The following is a 25,113-nucleotide window of genomic DNA, read 5'->3' on the forward strand; positions in this document are numbered from 1 at the left end:
ACCATCAACATAGATGGGATACTTAACTGTAAGAGCAGTGAGACTATGGACTTTCTGCCACATTATGTTGTGGTGGTAACTCAAGAAAATAAAAAATAAAAAGGAAAGGGGGGACTGGATACTTTTCTTGAAAAATATGAGTTATGGGACTAGATTTTTGGTGATAGGATGGTGATCCAGTGATTTATTCTGTTATTTGGGGAAAGATTCTTCTCCGTGATGGGGTTATAGGCATCTGCCTCATAAGGGTTTTTTTGCTTTCTCTGTATCAACACATTAGGATTATAGACTTAAACTCATGGACTCTTGTGTTTTTTCAACCTTATGAGCTACTGTATGTAATAAAGTTAAAATAATAGCTACAGTTACAAATATGTCAATGAAGCAACAACAACAAAAATAAAAATTATGGTTTTTGGCAGCTGATTGCAAAAAATTTTAAAATAACTGCTGTGACTTCAAGGAACATACAGAAGCTGCGGTGTCGCCAGGTCATAAATCTATGTCGGCTGTTAGTGTGGGTAATAAACCGACAACGTATCGGAAACATCTGCTGGGAAGGAACTTTAATCTGCTGTGGGAAATAGACCACAAAAAAGTATATTATAATATAGGTAAGGACATAGCTATAGCGGTGCAGAGGATGTAGCCCCCCCCCCCAACCTCTGGTGTCTGATGGAGCCTCCTCAACCACATAAACAGAAGGAAACACCTTATTATACTGGCACATAATAAATGGGGTAGTTTTATGAAGTTTTTTAAGATTTCAAGTAGGACACATATCCATCGACCTTCATCACCTCCACTGTAGATCAAATCCACTTAATTTCTCAGTCAGAACAATTGTTCCGAAATTGCCCATCAATCAGCCATTGGCTTATAACATTTGTAGAGCGGCCGACATAGTTATTGTACCAGTAATTGGCGATGAGTACAGCATTCGTATGCATATGTACACAACCCAGAAAGTGATAACTGAGTAGCAAGTATATGTATACAGTATATGACAATATAGGAGCAGGGATGCCTTCAATTGACAGGAGTCCCTGCTCCTGTAAGTAATTTATCTAAAGGGAATCCTAAAAAAAAAATTGGGGGAAAATTCATAGAGAATTCAATTCATTGGCTCAACTTTAGCTTCTACATAGCACTTTCCCAGCCAAGGGTGGTTATGAGCAACTGGATCCGGAGTCCCTTTGCTCTTGAGGTGTAAGTCTTGCTCCCTGCCCACCCATTTAGCTGACTCCTCCTCCCAGGAAATCTATTTTTTTTGCCTAAACAATGCAAATGTGGTTGGATGTTATCAGTAAAGCTGTACAGCCCACCAAGGATGGTAGTTGTTGTGACACCAGTGCTAGACCAGCCCACAAGTGTAATGTTGATACCTGCTTTATGTTGTGGCTGGCTGTGATGGGTCCTTTGGCCTCTTGTTACGGTAGTCCTGAGCAATTGACCCACCCGGACTATCAGTACCGCCACCCAGAGAAAGGGGAAAAATAACCCAAGGTGTGCGGCTAGTGTGTATAGGTGCTGGTGCGGAGGAAAGAATGAGTCCCAGTGGTATAAAACAACTTTACTGTGCAGTATCTTGGTAGTACAATACACTTTTGCAGTAAAGAGATAAATCTTTAAACAAACTTTAGTGCTGAAACTGTTTTTTGCTGAGGAGATGCTTGAAAAAGTAGAGTAGAGGTAGTTGTAGCGGTGCTTAAATAGTTGAAAGTAGAGTAGAGTAGCGTAGAGGAATTTGTCAAGGGAGTCCCAACCCAATGTAGAAATGTACTCTGCCGTAACTTGAGAGAATACTTGAGAGTGAGAAGTTTACTTGTACCCGTGTATAGACTTTAGTCTGACCACCTTCTGCCTTACAGTGTTGAGTGACTCATCCTCCAAGGTGATACAAGCCCCAGTCGTGGCTACCTGGGTGAAGCTAAGTTCCCGGGGCGTCCCAGTTACTTGCACTGAAAGATAGGATATGTAGACCTTCTGGTAGCTTTGCCCTATCCAGGCTAGTTCCTCCAGGATACTGCCCTGGACTTTTCAGACTGGTTCACGGTGTGGCCTAGGATGTTTCCAGACTCTTCTCCCTTTGTAGTGTTTAGCACTGCATAGCAGATATAGTAGGAATACTGAGAGAACTAAGTGTCTCAAGTTGCATCTGATCACACATGTCTCAGACTAGACCAGACTGAACTGACTTGTCCTGGATGAGGGTTCTGGCAGAGCCAGGCCTTAGCTACAGCAGGGACATCTGCTCTGTGTGTCCTTTTCCCAAAAGAATCTGGGTAAGAACTGATTCTACACCTCCTCCAACCAAGTGACTTCCTACAGGGGATAAGCAATCTGCCCTGAGAAAGAAAGAAAGAAAGAAAGAAAGAAAGAAAGAAAGAAAGAAAGAAAGAAAGAAAGAAAGGAAAGAACAGAACTATAGGTCAGCAAATGCACATGGTACACATAAAACAGTAAGCCATTCCACTGACACCTAGTGGTGAAACTATAGAATACTACCTTCATCACCACTCAATCTGGAGTAAAAAAACTTTTGCGACAGGTTTACATGAGAGGTAAAGAACACCTGTGGTGGGACACTACACAAAGATGTCATTACTCTCCCCTTATGTGCAAATGGTAAATATGAGTCCCAGATGAGGAATGTCATTCTTGGAATTTTATTTCTGCCCAGAGGCCTCCAACAACCTCAACCTAAACCTAAACCAAAAGGAATTTTCTAAAATATATATTTGGTAAAAGTGTTCCTGCTCTGTCTCAATACGCCTCTTACATTTGTCCTTAATCTATTCAGACAGAAGCTGAAAGATATTTGAATAGTTGGAACATCATCTTGTGTCTGGTCCAGAGACAGGAAATAACTTTGCTTTTTCTACTTTTTCTCAATATCTTTGCAAAATAACATTAAAGGCATGAAACAATGCTCAATGAATTATATATGGGATAGTTCCCAACTGACTGTACATTATAAGAATATTAGGAGTTGATGAGAAGTGCTAGTATGAGACTGCAGGCAGAGTATACAGTGTACATCAAAAGTATTTTCATGAATGGGAAATGAATAACCAGATGTAGCGTCTCTTGGGGATGACAGGTGGTTAGCTGATCAGTGGGCTGATTTTACTTTTTACTCTAAGTTTTTTTTGCCCATATAATGCATGATGGCGTATATCTGAGGTCTCTACAGCTACCCCATCATCTCCTCCAATCATACCAGTCTCCCCTAGCCCTTCCACATTTTGCCTCCCTATCCCACTCAAAGATGCCATGACACCAGTTATTAGTGGAAAAAATTGCCAGTCACTTTATTAAAGTGCTTAACATTGTAATATTATATAAAAATATCAAGTAATACCAATGAAATATAGGGAGGTCAGGAATCCCACACAGCACTGGTAATGAACTCCTCTCAGCAGCGGTAATGAACTTTCCTTAACCGCAAGGTGCTGACTCGGGGGGCTGACAAATTATGTCAGGTGTCACTGCAACTTACTGCCCTGATCCCGGGACCTATCCCATTGGAAACAACATCATCATATTAATCCCATTTATAAAGGGGGCAGCAGTACCATCCCTCTGACAGGCCCCTCTTACCAGACGCCACTTTTGAAGTGTCCTGCAAGACCTCCCTACTGCAGGTTGTCATGGCAAATAAAGTTTAAACTCAAGCTTTGAACCTCACCACAACTTTTGCTACCAAGCTCACATGGGTGGATGGGCTGAAGCAGGTCAGGCATGCAAGTGAAACTCCTCTCCCCCATTAATAGGCTCCCATCCCTCTGGTGAGTTCCCACCCTGTTCTCCACTCCCCCTTCCTCCCCTCCGATTCCCCATTCAGTTTTAACATTATCCTTTCCAAAGTCTCCACTCCCAAGGCCAAATGCTGTCATGCTGGGGCTCCATTAGTTTGCACCCCACTCTGTGCCATCACTAACTAATCCAACAGCGCCATCTGTTTCATTCCAGCACAACTGCATCCATGCTTTTCATTACCATAAGTGCAACATGTGCAGTCACCAGCCTGACCCACAGAAAATCATAGGGTTTAATGTCTTAGATTAAGTGGTCTGTCCTGTTCTGCAAACTCTAGGAAGGTATCCTCACCTACCAGGTCCCTCCTGGCTAGACACAGACCCCTCTTCTCCCCATCTGCCATATGCCGGGGTAGCTATGCTGGGTGGGTGTAGGGTCACTTGGGCACTTTTCACGGTAGCCAGAAGTGGTGTTGGAACCTACTTCCAGATAAACGGGCGCTGCGCTTGAGGTTTGGATAACCCAAGTGTAAACAGGTGTATAGGTGTGGGTGCAAAAGAATAGATCAGAGTCCAATGACTTAACCAGGATAACTTGGTTTACTGATAAGAACTTTAGAGCAATAAATACACTTTGGTAACTGCAGGTGCAGGCAGGAGGTAGTAGTAAAAGTTCTAACACTAGGGTGGAGTAGAGGAACGTCTTGAGGGCCCTGTCCAATGTAGCAATGTACTCTGTCACGATAGCGTAGTGGAGAATAAAAGTAGAAGACGACACTTATACCCACATATAGATTCACTAATCTGACTGCCTTTTGCCCTACAGTGTCGGCTTCCTGTTTTAATAGGATAGTACGAGATCCAAGGACCCTGCGTTGGGTTGAGCAGACTTTCCAAGACTTCCCAGAAGAGTTGTGCATTGCAGTAGGATAAGCTTCCTTAACGGTATTTGTCCTATTGGGGTCAGTACCTAACTCCAGGTTACTGCACTGTGTCTTGTAGAAGGTATCCCTGGTGTGGACAAGGTTTTCCTCAGAGGACGTCACTGCCTCCTAAGGTCTCTAGCACTGCATGCTAACTGTAATAAGTTGCATCAGAAAAAAAGATAAGTCTTTAGGTCCCTGACAAGAGTTCTGGCCTAACCAGGCCCTGGCTTCACTGCAGCAGGAACTGTGCTCTTTGTGTCTGTCCCACTCCTATTGACACCAAAAAGCCCTTCCACCAGAAACTAGCTTTTTATACCTTTTAATAGGGGTAACCAAGCTAGTGTGTGATTGGGGTTGTGTGGGGGTAAGAAAGAAGTGATAGGATAGGTAGAAAGGTGAGGTACAGGGCTTACACCTGTAATAAAAGGAAACATAGCAGGTGACATAAAACAGTTAACCCTTGGACCTTCGGATGTGCATAGTGCAGTACACATAAAGAATACGACAGTGGCGCCTAGTGGGGAAAACACACAATACAATCTCCTTCATCCCCTTCTGTGTGAACTTGAGAGAATTACTTTACCCAGGTGTATAAAGCTTAGTGGCACACCTGTGCTGGGACACATCACATCCAGCTGCCGTTGGTATCTTTATGAGATCAGGATATATATAGTTATACACCTCTCCCAAGACTGGGATCAAATTTTTATTGCAGAATACATAAATTATGTTGGGATGGAGAAACTCTTAAAGAAACCAACAGGTGGTCAACAAAATTCTATCTAAACGTTTCTGTATTTGGTTTTTAATTGCCACCCCTGCCTACTCCTCCTTTCAATGTTGCAGCATGGAGCCCCACAATGTCTAAAGAGCCTTTTACACAGGCAGGTTATTGGCAAGGAGAGTAGGGAGGGCGAAACGGGCGCAGTATAGTGCAGCCCGTACATGACAGGGTGGGCAGGAAGGGGTTAAGCTAGAGGAGCTGGCTGCTAGCATAGTTGCTATAGTAAAGGGCAGCAGCCATTCAGAAGTGCGGGGCTTTATGAATGGGCCAATAGGGGTAGTGTCAGGAGCGTGGGGGGAGTGCCATAGCTGGGGGGTAGAAATAGGTCAGGGGGAGGGGTTACCTCATTCTGCAGCGTCCGGACCTGAGACAGCAGGGAGCACCATGTCACGTCCAGCCGGCGCTTCAGATTCCTTCCTAGCATCCCTCAGGGATGCTGCGGCACGTCATGGGGCCAACTGGCTGCAGGAGCAGCTCAGACAAGCCATCCAGGAGGCGGGGGTAGGTCCGGGTACCGGGGGGGGCCGACCGCCCGCACGCCGCCGGCGCCCGCCGGAGCGGCTCAGTCCGGATGCGCCCCGCCGATCCCGGCGTGTAGGGAGCCCTCCACAGGACCCTCAAGCCCCCTCTGACCAGCCTGCAGCTCCTGGGCCTGAGAGGGAGGCTGGGAGGAATCCCTCAGCACGTCGGGCTTCCGGCCGGCGGGGGGGGGCTCCTCCTGCTCCCTCCTCCTCCTCTGTGCCGGCGTCATCATCCGGAGCAGTTGCGGCTGGCCCTTCACAGCAGCGCCAGCAGGGGGCAGCCCGGCACGTGAATCGCAGGGAGACTGGCTCCCAGAAGCAGCACAGGCAGGGGAGGCGGGGCTTAGCCCGTCCACGTGATCCCACCTCCCCTGGTCCTGTTCCTGACAGCCGGGGGGTTAATATTCCGCCCCTATCAACTGTGCCTGCACGAGGGGGGGCTCACAGACCTGCAGCCCGTACACAGCAAGGACGACTTCCTACAGCCCGCTCTCCTGTCACCGACCGCCCGACAATGCAGGCGCAGGGGCGGCGCTCTGCCTCTCCTGGCGCGCTCGACGTCGGGGATATCTTGGGGCCCGAATCTGATGAGAGCCTGGAAGAGGGCGAAGTTTCGCCCAGCACCGTCCCGTTGCTGGATTCCACGGTCGCGGCTGTTCCGGCGCCTGTCCAGAGTCAGCCTGGTGAGTCTCTCCCTGTGTCTGTGTCTTCTGTCTTGTCTTCTGCTGTTTCTGGGATGAGTGCAAGTGGTGTGGTGAGAAGTCAGGGGGTAGTGAGTGGGGGTCTGTTTCCAGGTGTGAGTGAGGCAGTGGTTCAGTTTTTGGCGAGCATGCGTGAATTGGTGCAGAATGCTAACCCTCAAGCTAACTCGGTAGTATCTGGGGGGAGTGCGCAAGCGATTTCTGGCGCGCCGGTCGTTGTTGGTACGCAAGCGGTGTCTGGGGCGCAGGCAGTGTCTGGTGCGCAAGCGGCGTCTGACGCGCAAGCGGTGTCTGGTACGCAAGCAGCGCCGGGGGCGCAGGTGTTGGATAGTACGCAGGCAGGTCCTGTTGCTCAGGCGACTTCGGGGCAGGCGGTGTCCGGTCAAGCGACACCGGCTTCCGCGTGGCTCGGGGGTAGTACTGTACCGGGCCCGGCGGTTTCGCAGGCGCCCGCGGCTTCAACTATAGGAGCGGATTCTTCACTCCGGCTGGATGATTCAGCCAGGGGTGAAGTTTATGTGTGCTTTGATGGCCCCTTGGGGGCTCACCTAAAGCAAGAAGTCCGCGAAAAAATATGGCGCGATGAATATGTAGAAATATTCTCCCTTCTCCCATTGGAGAAGTTTAATATCGACAAGGGCAAGGCTGACGAAAGCAAGAAGGAGGAGGAGGAGAAGCGTCGGTATCGTTTGATACCTCGCACGTTCTCCAATTGGTTGCAGGCTTTCGCCATCCTCGCTAGTGTCGTTGGGGAAAGGGCCCCTCAGAATTGCTCGGCTCTGTTTTGCTACATGGATTCGATAGGCGAAGCCTATCGAGTCTATGGGGGCATTGCTTGGCTGAGATACGATGAACAGTTTCGGCAACGGAAAGCTGTTCGGCCGTCGCTGCGCTGGGACCATAAAGATATTGCTTTATGGATGCGGCTCATGGCGGCGGCACGTGCGCCGCCCCAGCCGTTTCGTTGGGGGACCGGGGGATCGGCCACTTCGGCCGGGAACTCGGTCTCTCAGCGTCCAGGGTGTTGCTGGCAGTTCAATGAGGGCCGATGCCGCTTCAACGCAGACTGTAAATTCAAGCATGAATGCAGTATCTGCGGGGGTAATCACCCCCAGTCTCGCTGTTTCAAAAGACCAAAAGGGCGGCCCGCTGAGGCTTCGCGCAAGGGGTCGGACGCCGGTGAATCTCGAGGCGATGCTGCCTCATTTAAGTAGGTATCCCGACCGGTCGGCGGCCCAACTCTTGCGCGAAGGATTTCAGTTTGGTTTCCGGATCCCTTTCTCTCCCGGAGCGCCAATTTTCCGCCCACCAAACCTGAAGTCGGCCAGGGTGCGGCCTGACCTGGTGGGTGAAAAATTGGCGAAGGAGGTAGCCCTGGGGCGCATGGCGGGCCCATTCGTGGATCCGCCTTGGCCTCACCTGCGGGTTTCTCCTTTAGGTCTGGTTCCCAAAAAAGAGCCCAACAAGTTCCGGCTGATTCATCACCTGTCCTACCCCTCTGGTGATTCGGTCAATGATGGTATTGATCACGACGCTTGTTCGGTTTCATATGTCTCATTCGATCGGGCGGTTGCTTGGGTGCGGCGGTGCGGACCAGGGTCACTAATGGCCAAAACGGACATTGAGGCGGCTTTCAGGTTGTTACCGGTGCATCCGGAATGTTTCCACTTGTTGGGCTGTGTGTGGGACGGACAGTATTATGTGGACTGTTGCTTACCGATGGGGTGCTCGATTTCTTGTGCTTACTTCGAGGCGTTTAGCACGTTTGTCGAGTGGGTCGTGCGCGAGGAGTCGGGTTTGCAGTCTGTCCTGCATTACCTGGACGATTTCTTGTGCGTCGGCCCGGCAGGGTCTACTGTGTGTTCTGTTCTGCTGCATACAGTCGAACGAGTGGCGGCTAGGTTCGGCATTCCATTGGCGCCGGACAAAACCGAGGGCCCGGCGACAGTTGTTTGTTTTTTGGGCATCGAGATTGACTCGGTCGCAATGGAGTGCCGCCTACCCATGGATAAGCTGCGGGATTTGAGAACGGTGGTGGGCTATTTTTTGGGATTGCGCAAAGTGCGCTTGCGCCAGCTTCAGTCCTTGTTGGGCAAATTTAATTTTGCCTGCCGCATCATGCCGATGGGGCGCATATTTTGCCGCCGCTTGGCCTCCGCGACGGCGGGCGTCCGTTCACCTCTTCATTTTATCCGCTTAACAGCTAATCATCGCGCTGATCTGCAAGTGTGGTCAGAGTTTTTGGAGCGTTATAATGGCCGCTCGATGTGGATGGATGATTGGGTAGAGAATGCGGATATTGAGCTGTTCACGGATGCGTCAGGTTCCGTCGGTTTTGGTGCTTACTTTGCGGGAGAATGGTTTGCAGGGGAGTGGCCTCAGGTTTGGCGTGAGGGTGGCTTCCGTCGGAACCTAACTTTGCTTGAGCTGTTCCCGATCGTGGCGGCTGTGGAAGTGTGGGGACCTCGTTTTCGCAGCAAAAAGGTTCGTTTTTGCTGTGATAACCTCTCCGTAGTCCAGGCGATCAATAGCTTGTCTGCCTCCTCCCCGCCCGTTGTTAACTTGTTGCGCCATCTGGTCTTGCGTGGGCTTGAGTTGAATGCGTGGCTTTCTGCTCGTCACCTGCCGGGTGTTCAGAACTCCATTGCTGATTCGCTTTCTCGTTCACAGTGGGATCGTTTCCGCGAGTTGGCCCCGGGAGCGGATCAGCAAGGGAGGACCTGTCCGGATTGCCTGTGGAGCATAGTCTCAGGAACGCCTTCTGTCTGATTGAGCGTGCGGTTGGCAGTTCTACATGGAAGGGTCGTGTGGTGGCATGGCAAGAGTGGTTGGGTTTCTGCGGTGCTGTGGGATCGGATGGTTTGAGTGGGGATCTTGTGCCGCTTCTGTTGATGTTTGTGGGAGATGCTTTTGGTGAAGGCACTTCGGTCTCCGGTTTAGTTCGAAAGCTTTCAGGTTTGTCTTATTGGTTTCGTTTGTTGGGGATGCATGATGTGACAAAGGACTTTGTTGTTCGGCAAGCGGTTGCTGGGTACAAGAAATCTAGCATGTCTCGAGATGATAGACGGCCTGTGTCTTTTGGTGTTCTGGTGAGTCTCATGGGCGTGTTGGACGACTTGTGTACGAATGGGTTTGAGAGTGCGTTATTTCGAGCCGCCTTTTCTTTGGCCTTCTTTGGGGCGTTTAGAATCAGCGAGCTGATCAGCCGGTCGTGTCTGTCTGACGATGGTATGTTGTGTGCGGATGTTTCATGGGCATGTGATCGGGTGTCTTGCTTGCTTCGCCGCTCCAAGACTGACCAGGCTGGGAGAGGTAAGACGGTGGTACTTTACCCGGTTGACGGCTCTCCCGCCTGCCCAGTCCGCTGCGTGGGTGATTACTTGGGATTGCGGCCCCCGGGGCGGGACGGCTCCTTGCTCGTCCATCAGGACGGCAGGGCTTTGTCCCGTTTTCAATTTATTGCGGTATTCCGACAAGGTCTGGAGCGGCTGGGCTTACCGTCCCGTGAGTTCGCCTCCCATTCCTTCCGGATTGGAGCGGCGACAGAGGCTGTCAGATGTGGTCTGGATGATAGTGTGGTTCGGCGAATTGGACGGTGGGAATCTTCACGATTCCGTTCGTATGTTCGTCTGGATTCTCTGTGATAGCCTTAGGTTTACTTCCCATCCTTGTATTCGTGTGTGTTTTGTTTTTGTTTTTTGTTTTTTAGATGGTGCCTGCTTGGTGTGGATACTCGGTCACTCATATGTGCGTCGTGGGGCCCGGCGTGCTGACATTCGACCCGGGGGCCGGCAGTTAGGCTTCCCACGAAGTGAGGCACATATCCGATGGATCGGTATCGGGGGAATGTTGTGGCGGGGGGTTCTACCTGAGATTCATTTTTATGCCCGGTTAGACCGCGCCCCTGATGTTTTAGCATTGCATGTGGGAGGGAACGACTTGGGTGCCCGTTCCTCCAGGGACCTCATACGAGACATCAAATTTGATCTGCTTCGGCTGTGGTCCCTGTTCCCGGGTATCATTGTAGTATGGTCCGAGATGGCGGCGCGTTTTGAGTGGCGCCAAGCCCGGTCCGTGGATCGGCTCAATAGTGCTAGGGGGCGGGTCAATAGGGAAGTCTCCCGCTTCGTTGCGCGCAATGGTGGTATTGTAGTCCGGCACAGGGACTTCGAAGTCCCAAAATGGGGATTTATGGACGGGGATGGGGTTCACCTTAACGAGGTCGGCACGGACCTCTGGTCGTCTAATCTCCAAGATGGCATTGAGGCGGCATTGAGGGTTTGGAGGGACTCGCAACCCCAAGGAGTCGGGCTTGCTCGCAGTGGCGGAGGGGTGGTCACGGATGGCCCTGAGTGAGTTGGTTCAGGGGCCCATTTAAAGTGATGGGAAACCCCTGTTTTTTGTTATCTGCAGTTCGGTTTGGGATTTGGTGCAGGTGGTTACCGCTTAAGCGGTTATTCTGAGGTTCCATAGGAACCAGGTGGACAGCAGTACATGGCATATTTGCCATCCCTGAGCCGGCGCGGTGCGACTGGGGGTTCTATAGATTACACTTGTACTGCTTGGTTGGGCTATCCGTTACCTCCCCATGTTGTGGCTATGTTTACAAGATGCAATCAAAAGGTTTTATATATATAATGTTTACAGAGTTATTTATGTTTCTATTTAATAAAGAGGCTGCTGTGGCCAGTATTTTCCAACGTTACTCAGTGTGGTGTCCGTTATTGGGGTGGGGGTGAGTAAAAGGGAACTGTTAAAGTGAGGGGTAACGCGGGGTATGGGGTTTGGTTCTTCTACCCCGTAATCTGCCTTACCCGGGTCAAGGGAGGGCGAAACGGGCGCAGTATAGTGCAGCCCGTACATGACAGGGTGGGCAGGAAGGGGTTAAGCTAGAGGAGCTGGCTGCTAGCATAGTTGCTATAGTAAAGGGCAGCAGCCATTCAGAAGTGCGGGGCTTTATGAATGGGCCAATAGGGGTAGTGTCAGGAGCGTGGGGGGAGTGCCATAGCTGGGGGGTAGAAATAGGTCAGGGGGAGGGGTTACCTCATTCTGCAGCGTCCGGACCTGAGACAGCCCGCCCGCCCGCCCTATTGCTTTTGCTTGGCCGGTGGTGTGGGGCTCGTTCCTGATCATCGTCGCGGCAGCCCGCGGAGGGGTGGTCACGGATGGCCCTGAGTGAGTTGGTTCAGGGGCCCATTTAAAGTGATGGGAAACCCCTGTTTTTTGTTATCTGCAGTTCGGTTTGGGATTTGGTGCAGGTGGTTACCGCTTAAGCGGTTATTCTGAGGTTCCATAGGAACCAGGTGGACAGCAGTACATGGCATATTTGCCATCCCTGAGCCGGCGCGGTGCGACTGGGGGTTCTATAGATTACACTTGTACTGCTTGGTTGGGCTATCCGTTACCTCCCCATGTTGTGGCTATGTTTACAAGATGCAATCAAAAGGTTTTATATATATAATGTTTACAGAGTTATTTATGTTTCTATTTAATAAAGAGGCTGCTGTGGCCAGTATTTTCCAACGTTACTCAGTGTGGTGTCCGTTATTGGGGTGGGGGTGAGTAAAAGGGAACTGTTAAAGTGAGGGGTAACGCGGGGTATGGGGTTTGGTTCTTCTACCCCGTAATCTGCCTTACCCGGGTCATGCTAGAAATGCTGCTTTAGCTGATAATATGCTTATGAAATAATATCAGTGATCAGCCGAGGACGGGGAAAAAGCACAATTCTCGGGTCATTGAATCTTTTGAGACAAACTAAAATATATCACTATTGGCCGCCCATCTGACCGTGTCAACTGGAATTTAAATTAAATGACCTCATGAGCGGCCTCATGCGTCCCAGCAGCGCGGCTGATCATGCCTTTTGAAGGCAATGCAAACAAACGCCCATCTTGCTGTTGAGTGCTCATCTACGTCCTTGCACTGCCCCATATCACGCTGTGTAAAAGAACCCTTACGGCTTTTTCACACGACCCATAAATTACGGGTCCTATAGATGGGGAAGCCCTGTAATGGAATGTCTCACCGCCCGGCATGATGTATCATTCTCATGCTGAGAGTGGAGAACCTCTTTGGCTCTGTAATGACCCTTTGGCCTCTCTCTTCTGTCCTTGTGGCTTCTCCATGCTCACTACAGCCTCCGCTAAAGCTTCTGAAGCAATCTCTGAAATGACAGGTCGCTCAGCCAGTAATTGGCGGAGTGGCTTGTCACAGCAGAGACATATCATAAGCGTCAGTGGCGGCTGCAGTGCCCGAGAAACAGGCAGGATGACACTGGGAGCGTGGAAAGGTAAGTATACACTATATTACTTTCTATACACGCAGCAAGGGCTTCATGATCATCATTAACAATATTAATGTAGCCCATGCTGCACAATAATAAAGTTGTGTAATAGGTTGTGTAAGCAAGCACCAATCTAGCAGATCAATGCTCGCTTACTAGTCACGTTGGGCTCTGTAATACGAGGCTTAAGAGGAAAAAACTAAAAACTAGGGATGAGCAAACTTTTGAAAAGTTCGGTTCGGTTCAAACCTTGCTATAATGGCTGAATAATTGCAGCTACAATAGTGGGAGTCTGATATGGTATAGTTTCGTTTAGTTGCAGTTGCTATTACAATGAAAAATGTTGAAAAAATCAAAGTGCAAAAATAGTGAAAAAAAATTAGCCAAGGTGTCAGTGATTACACGGGACATAGGACACAAAGTTCCTTGGACCCAGTAGGGTGGAAAACAAACATTTGACAGTGGAACCAGCAGCAGTAATAGTACTGTATTGGACCCAGTGTGATTGAGAACAGACAATTGACGGAGGAGGAGAAGGTGGCACCACTTGATTGCACCCAGCCCAGTATGATTGAGAATAGATTATTTGAGAAGGAGGAGGGGGCAGTACCTGATTGCACCCAGGCCAGTATGGTTGAAAACAGACAATTCACAGAGGAGGATGTTCAGCCTTGGAGTGGTGGCCTGGGAATCCTCACTGATGATGTTGTTCACCGCACTTTCAAGAACATGGACGAGTGGGATGATGTTGTTGATCCCATAGTCATGCTTGCTCACAAACAGAATCACGTCCGCAAAAGGGATCAACAATTGGCAGAACATGTTCGAAGAAACCTATGCACTATGAGGTTTTTTCACATGTGCCATACAAGATGTATGACTCAGCCCTCCCTGCTGCACTGCAGAGACAATGTTCCTCCCTTTGTGGGGTACAACATTTCCCACCAATAGTTGACCTGGGGTCAGCCATTCATATATCTCCTTCTCCTCCTTGATGGTCCGGAGGAGCTCCTGCCCACTGTGGCTCCGTTCACCCAGGCTCACAAAATGGAGGACAGCCTGAGAGCGCCGGGCTTGACATTGTTGGTAAGACACCAGGGCAGGTTGGACTGCAGTCGAAGAGGTGGATGGTTGCAAGCTGGTGGAGGCAGAACTGTCCCCCTAAAGCACCGGGGAGGTGACAGTGGCAAAAATGGGCTGACTTTCTGGTGGTCCTCTGGGGGAATGTTGAGCCAATGGGCACTAACAGACATGTACTGCCCTTGCCCATAATTAAAGGACCAGACATCAGCACTGGGGTGCACGGTCTTGGACACCAAGAATCCCAATGAGTCGCCAACATTTTTCTTCAATACTGTGCAGTGATGGGACAGATGATGTAACTTTTTTTTTTCTCGGACAGTGATGAGACTTTTATTTGGACTTTTTTTTTTTACTTTTTTTGTTGCGGCTAAACGGGGTTCTCCTTTTTAACCTTTATTGTAAAGATATGATTTACCCTTAATAAATTCGATAAGCTTGAACACTGAAGTTGCTTTCATGTGTCATGGTTAATACTCACAGACAGCTGTCACATTACATTTTTGATTAGGCAGCACCAAGGTATATCTGAGGAGACTAATTTAAGGTCTCACCCTAACAGGGGTGACAGCACACATTTTGATATTTACAGAAAACCAGGATACAAGGCAATATTGGAGTAATAATCCCTTGTATCCTGGTCTATTCTGTGAAAAAAGTACAATTTTGCATCTCCGTTGTTATTTTTACCAGATTCGTAACAAACTTTCTCAAAGTTCTGTTCGGTACTGAACCGAATTTTTGCCAAGTTCGTAACAAATCTGGTTAGTAACAGTTCGGTTCGCTCATCTCTACTAAAAACCTAAAAGTCCTAGCGATCACCCGGGCAGACCCCCCCCCCCCCGCACCGCCCCATGGCCCCCCTGCACTTACCTGCTTGCTGCCACCGTGCGTAGTAGCGGCAGCAGCGAGCGAGGCACAAGAGCAAACGAGCGCTGACAACTTAACTTGGAGGCAAGAGTCATGATGTCTCTGGAAGAAAGTGACCATATTTTTCTAACGTTGGATAACCTCTTTAACTGATAAAAATATAAGTGTAATAAAATATGCAATCAGAGAAGTAAGAACAATGGTTCCTTCATACAGTGACCCAGACAAGACGTTACAGGTGCAGCTTTTATTGCTGGCTTTCAGCCCGCCTGGAGGAAGAAGATTTATGGAACTTCAGGAACGGTTTAACTGATACTGAGCCTTTATTCTTGTAGTGGTGACTGTGGTTTAACAGCTAAAGTATAGCGATAAGAATAAATTCCAGGATAATAAATTGTAAGAAATTGTGAGACTAATATAATTGCATTATATTCATGTAGTATTCTTATTGAGTCACTTTACTACGTACCATGACTGGCAATCTGCCCCCATAGAAATTTGGTAAAATCACATATAATGCTGTGCTGTTATATACATAAGTTCCTAAAGAAGGTTAAAAAAAACATGAACTGTGAACCTCAAGTGTGGTTGGCACCTTTTCTACCAAAGTAGGTTGGATGAAAGCTGTTGTGATTCTACGGGTTGTGTGCCCCCAAAGTGGGGTAAAGATGTTAATTTCTGGTGCTCTGGACTATAAAAATGAGGTTTAAGGGGTTGTCTATAAAATAAAATACATCCTTTGGCTATGTTCACACCTTGTAAGAGACCGGCTGTTCTGTGGGAAGATCCAGAGAAGATCATCCCGGCCGGTACTGCAGTACCGACCAGATGATCTTTAGCGCCACTGAGTTCTGATGCGGCGCATCCGTGTGCGTCCGCATCGAAACTTCCACTGCACACAATGGAGCAGTTTCTCGCGTCGCCGCTAGGGATCCTGGATGGGATTCCCTCAGCCTGCAGCACTACGTACACTACCGTTCAAAAGTTTGGGGTCACCCAAACAATTTTGTGTTTTCCATGAAAAGTCGCACTTATTCACCCCCATACGTTGTAAAATGAATAGAAAATAGAGTCAAGACATTGACAAGGTTAGAAATAATGATTTGTATTTGAAATAACATTGTTTTTACATCAAACTTTGCTTTCGTCAAAGAATCCACCTTTTGCAGCAATTCCAGCATTGCACACCTTTGGCATTCTAGCTATTAATCTGTTGAGGTAAGCTGGAGAAATTGCACCCCACGCTTCTAGAAGCAGCTCCCACAAGTTGGATTGGTTGGATGGGCACTTCTGGCGTACCATACGGTCAAGCTGCTCCCACAACAGCTCAATGGGGTTCAGATCTGGTGACTGCGCAGGCCACTCTATTACCGATAGAATACCAGCTGCCTGCTTCTGCTGTAAATAGTTCTTGTACAATTTGGAGGTGTGTTTAGGGTCATTGTCCTGTTGTAGGATGAAATTGGCTACAATCAAGCGCTGTCCACTGGGTATGGCATGGCGTTGCAAAATTGAGTGATAGCCTTCCTTATTCAGAATCCCTTTTACCCTGTACAAATCTCCCACCTTACCAGCACCAAAGCAACCCCAGACCATCACATTACCTCCACCATGCTTAACAGATGGCGTCAGGCATTCTTCCAGCATCTTTTCATTTGTTCTGCGTCTCACAAACCTTCTTCTTTGTGATCCAAACACCTCAAACTTGGGTTCATCCGTCCACAACACTTTTTTCCAGTCTTCCTCTGTCCAATGTCTGTGTTCTTTTGCCCATCTTAATCTTTTTCTTTTATTGGCCAGTCTCAAATATGGCTTTTTCTTTGCCACTCTGCCCTGAAGCCCAAAATCCTGCAGCCGCCTCTTCACTGTAGATGTTGACACTGGTGTTTTGCGGGTAATATTTAATGAAGATGCCAGTTGGGGACCTGTGAGGCGTCTGTTTCTCAAACTAGAGACTCTAATGTGCTTATCTTCTTGCTTAGTTGTGCAACGCGGCCTCCCACTTCTTTTTCTACTCTGGTTAGAGCCTGTTTGTGCTGTCCTCTGAATGAAGTAGTACACACCGTTGTAGGAAATCTTCTATTTCTTAGCAATTTCTCGCATGGAATAGCCTTCATTTCTATGAACAAGAATAGACTGTCGAGTTTCAGATGAAAGTTCTCTTTTTCTGGCCATTTTGAGCGTTTAATTGACCCCACAAATGTGATGCTCCAGAAACACAATCTGCTTAAATGAAGGTCAGTTTTGTAGCTTCTGTAACTAGCTAGACTGTTTTCAGATGTGTGAACATGATTGCACAAGGGTTTCCTGATCAGTTCCTAATTTCAATACATGCACAGACACACCAACGTTCTCCACTTCTTAGTAGTTTAGAGACGAGGAATACTGTAAAAATAAAAATAAAATGATAGTGAAGTTTTAGGAGAGAGGATATAATAGACAAGAATTAGAAAAAAGCAGGTGTGGAAGTAAGTAGATTAAAATGAGAAAAACTCAATCAGGGTAAACTAAAGACCAAAGAGGAGAGCCCCATATTTTTACATATGACAAACATTCACATTTGACATAAAAAATTTGATAAAACACTCACAAATCACTTAGCAAGGAAAGAGGTGAAAAAAAAAGTGTTTCAGACAAGAGCCAGTAAAAACAGCACATTCGCTTTTGATAATTGCCAAAACTGCAAATACATCATGAGAGGGGGGAGTTGTGACACATCTGAGAAAGGTAAATGCGATTCCCAGTGAGAGGATGGTTTACTTGGACCACTAACACCTCCCGGTATAAGGGTCCTATTTCACGGGCCGAGCAGGGCCTGATTAACGATGTAAACGAGCGCCGATCTTCTATATCGGCGCTCGTTTACTGGGCCTTTTCCATGGCCGAAAATCATTTAGCGAGGGCTGCAAGGAAATCGTTACCGATATCCTTGCAGCCCTTGTTTCATAAATTACCTGTCCAGGCTGCAGGTCTTCTCCTTCTCCTGGTCCCGGGCGGCAGCATCAGCTTCGGAGCCGCCTGTCTGAACTGACAGACCGCTCAGCCAATCACTGGCCGTGGCGGTCCCGGCCAGTGATTGGCTGAGCGGTCTGTCAGCTCAGACAGGCTGCTCCGAAGCTGCTGCGGCGCTGGATCGGGAGAAGGAAGAGACCTGCAGCCCGGAAAAGTAATGTATGATGTTTTGAAATTGTCGGTTGCCCGCCGCGCACAGCTATTCCATGTAGAGATGCGCGGGTGGCGACCGATGATTTTAGGTTTGAACCTAAATGAACGATTAGCCGATGACACGATCATTGGATGATTGTTCTCTCTATTCCACGGAGCGATAATCGGCCGAATCGGGCCGATTCGTCTGATTATTGCTCCGTGGAATAGGCCCCTTACTCTTACAACACCTTCTGGTTCTACTCCTGAACACTTCCTGGAATTACTCCTACAACACCTCCTGGCATTATTCCTACAACACTTCTTTACTCAACTAGTTACCTACATCAGTGAGTATACTGTATATAAATACTGTAAAAAGGTCAGTAAGTATCAGCATTGAGATGTCTGTTTTTGACTGCCAGGAATGGACAGTGAATGGACACCAGTGCTTCTCAATTCCAGTCCTCATGGCGCCCCAACAGGTCCGGATTTCCTTAGGCCTCATTCACACGTACACAAACTATGTCCGTAATTGCGGAAAACTTCATATCCCATTGCTTTCTATGTGCCTATTCACACGTCCGCAAAAAAAAAAAAAAAAAAAGACATGTCCTAGTGCAGACTGTAATTGCGGCACAGAACAGCAATAAAGGCTTATGGGCATTTTCTTCATTTTCTTAGTATTTCACAAGTGATATAACTATGGTCAGTGCATCAGGTATTTTCACAGGTGTATTTTATATGGGATATTCTCAAATCCTGACATGTTGGGGGCCATGAGGACTAGAATTGAAAATACAAGAATAAATACATTTTCTCTGCAAAAATACAATAAATACAAAAGTGTACAGGTTATCCAGTGCTACAAAAACATGGCCACTTTTACACCAGATTGGGTGGAGTTTGAAACTCAGTTCCATTGAATTTAATGGAGCTTAATTGCAAACCACACCTGAATTGGAGACAAGCGTGTGGCTATGTTTTTGTAGTGCTGGATAACCCCTTTAAGCCCAGACACACAATGGAGCTCTAGACAGTGCATTAGTGAATGCCCAAAGGTGGGTCATGAGCTCTATTGGGCTTAAACATTATTCTGATTGGTTGTTACAGTCAACGTCTTCAGTCCTTGTATGCTATGATTTTATATATGAGCCTTATTAAGAGCCTTATTATATTGTATAATTTCTTCAGATGAGAATTTATTTGTGGGTTTGGCTATGACCTTTGTGATTACCACAAAAATGTAGTGTTTTTTAAAATATTACTGCAAAAAAGCAAGGAAACCGACAAACTAAATATATCCTAAGTCCAAGCAAAAATGTTGTGTTTTCATTTTGCAGGGAATTTTTTTTTTAAGGGGTTATCCAGTGCTACAAAAACATGGCCACTTTCTTTCAGAGACAGCACTCTTGTCTCCAGTTCAGGTGCAGTTTGCAATTAAACAGGTTATCTATCGCTACAAAAACATGGCCACTTTTCCCCCACCAGTTTTATAAATCTCCCCCTTGTGTTAATGTATACAGTTTTACCCTTTCAGGGTGTTTTTCTTCATACAGTAACATAAACAATGATTTACATGCTCTTGATAAAATAAAGTCATCTGAACAGCATCTATGTAAAGATCAGCAAATGAACATAGTAAACTGATCACGCATGGCCAATCCCATATGTTTTCCATCATGCATATATAATGTTTACGTTGCATAAAATAAATCATCACTATATGGCTCACATGATGTTTTTTTCTTTCTCAAAATGACATCAGTTATTTTGCATTTTGGATGCCCGTCATTACAATGACGACTGTTGGTACATTATTCTAGCACAGGTGAACTGGTTGCCCTTTGGTTGTGTCAAACTGAAAAGTCCATTGTATCTAATAGTAAAAGAAAAACTGTCTGTGAACAACTAAAAAAAATAACATCCATTGTTTACAAAAGAAGTCCGCAAACAATTGTTATGATCATTATTTTGACGTCTGCGCAAACAACATCCATTATTTAATACACTAAGTGCATTGGGCGGCCGTCATTCCATAGGCCTCAATGCATTCCTTTGAGGTCAATTAAAATGCGGTAATAACGGACGGCATTTTAAAAAGAAAAAGTGGATGCCTTTTCTACTTATAGTTATGAGTAACCACATCCGTGTGCCTATTCTGCACGTAAAGCACAAAATAAAACGCTGACATAAAAAGTAGGCCTGAGCCTGCTCTTACATGAGATATTTTTATATTGCTCTTTGTCTTATTTCAGTTTTTTTGGCTGTAACATGCAGACACCCGTCACTGGCTATGAATGGATATGTATAACCGTCTAAAAATTCACATACAAGTGACCGTATATATATATATATATATATATATATAGCTGTGGGATGCAAAACTATGACAAAACTTGCTTCTATCGTCTTGCCCTTTTAAGGTACAAAATTTAGTCCTAGCTATTTTCTTAACAAATACTGAAAGCAGACAAAGCCTTGTTCGTGTATAGATAGAGTTAAAGGGGTTGTCCATGCATACCCGCCCTGCTTAATCTGACATCAAAGGTAGAAAATTAAAACAGTGAGTATTGTGACCTGGTCCTATTCTAAATAATGGGACCTGTAGTGATATTGGGAATGGGGGGCAGGTTGGTTGGGGTACATGGCTATACACCGTAGTGGACTCAGCAATCATTACTTACCTCTGTAAGTAAACAGGATGCATTTTGAAGCGTAATATGATGGTTTGCTTCACAATGCATGATGTGAACATATGAAAAGTAGATGCATAACATCTCTCAATTCTTCTATTATATGGGTCTATGAGGCATTGTTTCCAGCTGCTATTTTTACTCTTGCGAATTGGGGTTATTGTAGTCTGCACAATAACATGACATTTAATCACAGAGACAGATGTCCCATGGGGTTTTTCCAGGAACACCAGTACAATTAGTACCAGGTTACGGTTAAATGGTAATGCATTATTTTTTAGAATTAACCCCTCAGAGTGGTGACAAGGTGATATTAGTGCTCTGCTTAGGTTGATGTTAGTGCTGTTATTGCTCTCTGCTGTTATTGAGCCCCTGAGCCCACGGTGCACAACTATGTTTCATTCCCTCCATTTCAGAAGCATAACCAGAGCTGGGCTATTTGCCAGCCGTACGCACACAGATTCTGTGGTGGGCTTGTTGGTATTTTCCAGACAGCTCAGCCAGAGATGGTATTGTCGTGACGCCAGTGCTTGTCCAGCACACAGGTGTTATGTTGGTACCTGCTTTGTGTTTGTGGCTGGCTGTACTCTCCAAATGGTCATCGACCTGCTGGGCTGTAGTGGGTTCCTTGGGCTCTTGTCAGGGTAGTCCTGAGTGGCAACTGACCCACCCGGACTATCGGTACTGCCACCCACAGAAAGGGGAAAAACAACCCAAGGGGGGAGATTTATCAAAGGGTGTAAAATTTAGACTGGTGCAAACTGCCCACAGCAACCAATCACAGCTCAGCTTTCCTTTCAGCACTGCCTAAAGCTGAGCTGTGATTGGTTGCTGTGGGCAGTTTGCACCAGTCTAAATTTTACACCCTTTGATAAATCTCCCCCAAGGTGTGCGGTTTGTGTCTGTATGGGTGCTGGTGCCGATAAAGTATGACAGAGTCCCAGTGATGTAAAAATAGAACAGATTTACTGTAAAGTTCTTCAGTAGTACAATACACTTCAGTAGAATAGATAAATCTTCACATAGACTTTAGTGCTGGAACTTGGTTGTGCTTAAGGAGGTGCTTAGAGTAGCAGAGTAGAAGAGAGGTAGTTGTAGCGGTGCTTGAAGAGTTGAGTAGAGTAGAATAGAAAACTTGGTCGAAGGAGCCCTGACCCAGTGTAGCAGTGTAATCTGCCAGAACTTTAGAGAATACTTTGTAGTGAGATGTTTACTTGTAACTGTGTATACCACCTTGTGCCCTACGGTGTTGAGTTACTCGTCCTAAGAGGGTGATACAAGCCCCAGATGTGGTTATCTGGGTGAAGCTAAGTTTCTGGGGGTGTCCCAGTTACCTACACTGCAAGATAGAGTACGTAGACCTTCCGTTGGTAGCTTTGTCCTATCCAGGCTAGTTCCTCTTGTACCTAGGATACTGCCCTGCACTTTTGAGACTGGTTCACAGGGTGGGTTAGGGTGTTCCTGGACTCTTCTCCCTTTGAGTGTTTAGCACTGTATAGTAAATATAGTATAAGTACTGAATGAATGAGTTGTCTCTAGCTGAATCTGCACACTTTTGTGTCTGAGACTACACTCACTTGCTCGCTTCCTCCCACACAGAGATAACTAACTCCTTTTACAGGTAGAGGGGGTGTGTAGAACAGGGATAGGCAAAACAAGAGAAAGCACCTCCTATAGGTCAGCACTGAGCACATGATATAACAAGCAAGTTAACCCATTTCCTTCCTAAGCTGTGCATGAAAAACAAGACTTATAAATAACACTGACACCTAGTGGTAAAACTGTAAACCACTTCATCTCCACTTAACCTGGAGTGAGAACTTTGCAACAGGTGCCAAAGGCAATTAATAGTGGGAAACCACAGTACTTTCTGTCTCTTCAGGTCAATCAAAGTACAGCACCTACTCCTAACTGCTGTGCCATGACATAGTGCTGGTAAAGTAGCTGTTGCTGTGCTGGCGGACTGTTTATAGTACACTACTATATATACTGTAGCATGTGGAGGGAAAAATGTTTACACTGGATGTGCAAGGTGCTAAAAAAGCACACATGAAAGTAACAGCCATAGTACAAACTTGGTCTTGGAGGCTCGCCACTGCTGGGTTCTGAAAGGTGGAAAGCCACACAGTCCAAGATAGCTGGGTACCAAGAGAGAGAGAAAAAAAGAAAGAAAGAAAGAAAGAAAGAAAGACAGCAACTCAGTGGGGTCCGGTATTCACGCTGCCGGCGTTTTTTGTCACTGCCTTGCTTCCCTGGTGAGTGAGTCTCTGATGGACTTAGGGAACTAAAGAGCGATAAGGCGTGAAGTCCAGACCTCGATTTTCTATGGCACTGTGGTAATGTGTTTATTTTGATATGTGATGGAATTGTACTGTGCACATTTTTAAACAAAGAGACATTTAGCATGAAAGAAACAGTATGTCCTAAAGGCCCCATTACATGGAATGATTATTGGCCATATTCGGCCGATATTGGCTCTTACGGACCATAATCGTCCTGTGTAATAGAAGGCAACAATCAACCGACATGAACGATGTTGGCTAATTGTTGCAGTCGTTTGTCTTTTAACATGTTGAAAGACAAACGACTCATATAGCAACGATCTGCTGCCGTTGCTCCATGGAACAGCTGTAGTCATTAAAAGGTTACTGTATTGTATTTTGTGATTCTGTGCACCAATCTCTATTCTCTTTCCTTCTCACACTCTCTTCTCCACCACTCACAGAGGTTGTTACATACACCCTGTAGAAAGTAGTCACATGGGGAGAGGAAGTGTAGGTCCAGACTTATTCAGTTTTTTTCTCTGATTCTCAGTGGAGCAAGACACACAGATCAGGCATCCCTGCTGAACTTAGCCAGGAGCCTGGCTCTGCCAGGTTCCCTGTCCAGGACAGACCAGCTGTGGTGTACAGACACGTATGGAGAATACAGAAACTTTCCTTCGTATAGCAACACATATAGTCAGGATGCAGTGCTAAACACTTAAGGAGTACAAGTCAGAGAACACCGTGAACACGCTGTGAACATCTCTAAAAGTGCCGCACAGTATCTTAAACTGAGGAACTGATCCGGATAGAGCAAAGCTACCGCAAAGGTCTACGTACTCTATCTCGCAGCACAGGTGACACCAGGACACGCTCGGACACTTAGCTGAACTTAGTTAACCAAGACTGGGGCTTGTGTTACTTATGTAGGACTGGTAACACGACACTACAGGGCAAAAGGTGGTTAAATCAACAAAGGTCAAAACACAGGCACAAGTATTCTTTTTCTCTCAAGTATTCACTTCTTAAGTATCTCTTCTTCTAAAGTTCTGGCAGAGCACAGTACTAAACTGGGTTTGGACTCTCACGACAAACTCCTCTCCACTCCTCTGAACTCTCTACTCTTCTCAGCACTAAACCAAGTCAGCACTGTTATTCTTCTCACTGCTTTAGCATCTCTCAGCACAAATTCAGTGAACGCAAGTCTGTATCGTAACAGTCACTTATTATCCTGTATTACCAGAGACTTGCTAGTAAAGAAAAATTTATTTATGCTACTGAGATTTAGTGATCATTGCACCAGCACCTACACACAAGCTACACTGTCCTTGCGTCATTTCCCCTTTCTGTGAGTGGTGGTACCTACACTTCCGGTGAGTCATCTCCCTACTCCGTACCACCGTGATAAGAGCCCAAGGGACCTCTCACAGCCTGGCAGGTCACCGACCATTGGGGAGCAATACAGCCAGCCACAGACTAAAAGGAGGTATACCATCACACCTGTGTGCTGAGTTAGCACTGATGTCACAACAACATCCTAACCGGCTGAGCTATATTCCACCGACCATCCACCATAGAAGTGGCATCACACATAACCATATAGCAAGCGACCGGTCGAGGTACCACAAGGGCATTGCCACTTTCTTGACTCTCGGGTGCCCTAAAGTCTTCTTCACAGCAATTGAGCCTCTCTCCTTTAGTATCGATTAAATTGCAGGTTTAGGGGCAATCTTACACACAGCAGTGCCCTTGCTTTTCAAGTCTTTTTGATGTAAATCACTGATTAATACAGAATTGTCATGTGCTTTGCCTGTAGTTGCTACAAAACCATTGCAATTAGATTACTCCAGCGGCAACATGAGAACCAGCTGTAATATGGTGAGACAAGATAAACCTCATATTTTCTGTCTGTGTTCACTGAACAATACCAAATTCTTATCTGTAACTCGTCAGAACTTGAATGGCCTGTCCTAAAAAAGTTATAATAGTAAACGTGGTAGAATTGCATCAATAACATTCATCTGACTCTGGTGATTAATTGAGTCATGAAGAATTACGTAGAAGGATATCCTTCAGCATTGTA

Source organism: Dendropsophus ebraccatus, chromosome 11 (assembly GCF_027789765.1).
Source record: "Dendropsophus ebraccatus isolate aDenEbr1 chromosome 11, aDenEbr1.pat, whole genome shotgun sequence".
Classification (NCBI taxonomy): domain Eukaryota; kingdom Metazoa; phylum Chordata; class Amphibia; order Anura; family Hylidae; genus Dendropsophus; species Dendropsophus ebraccatus.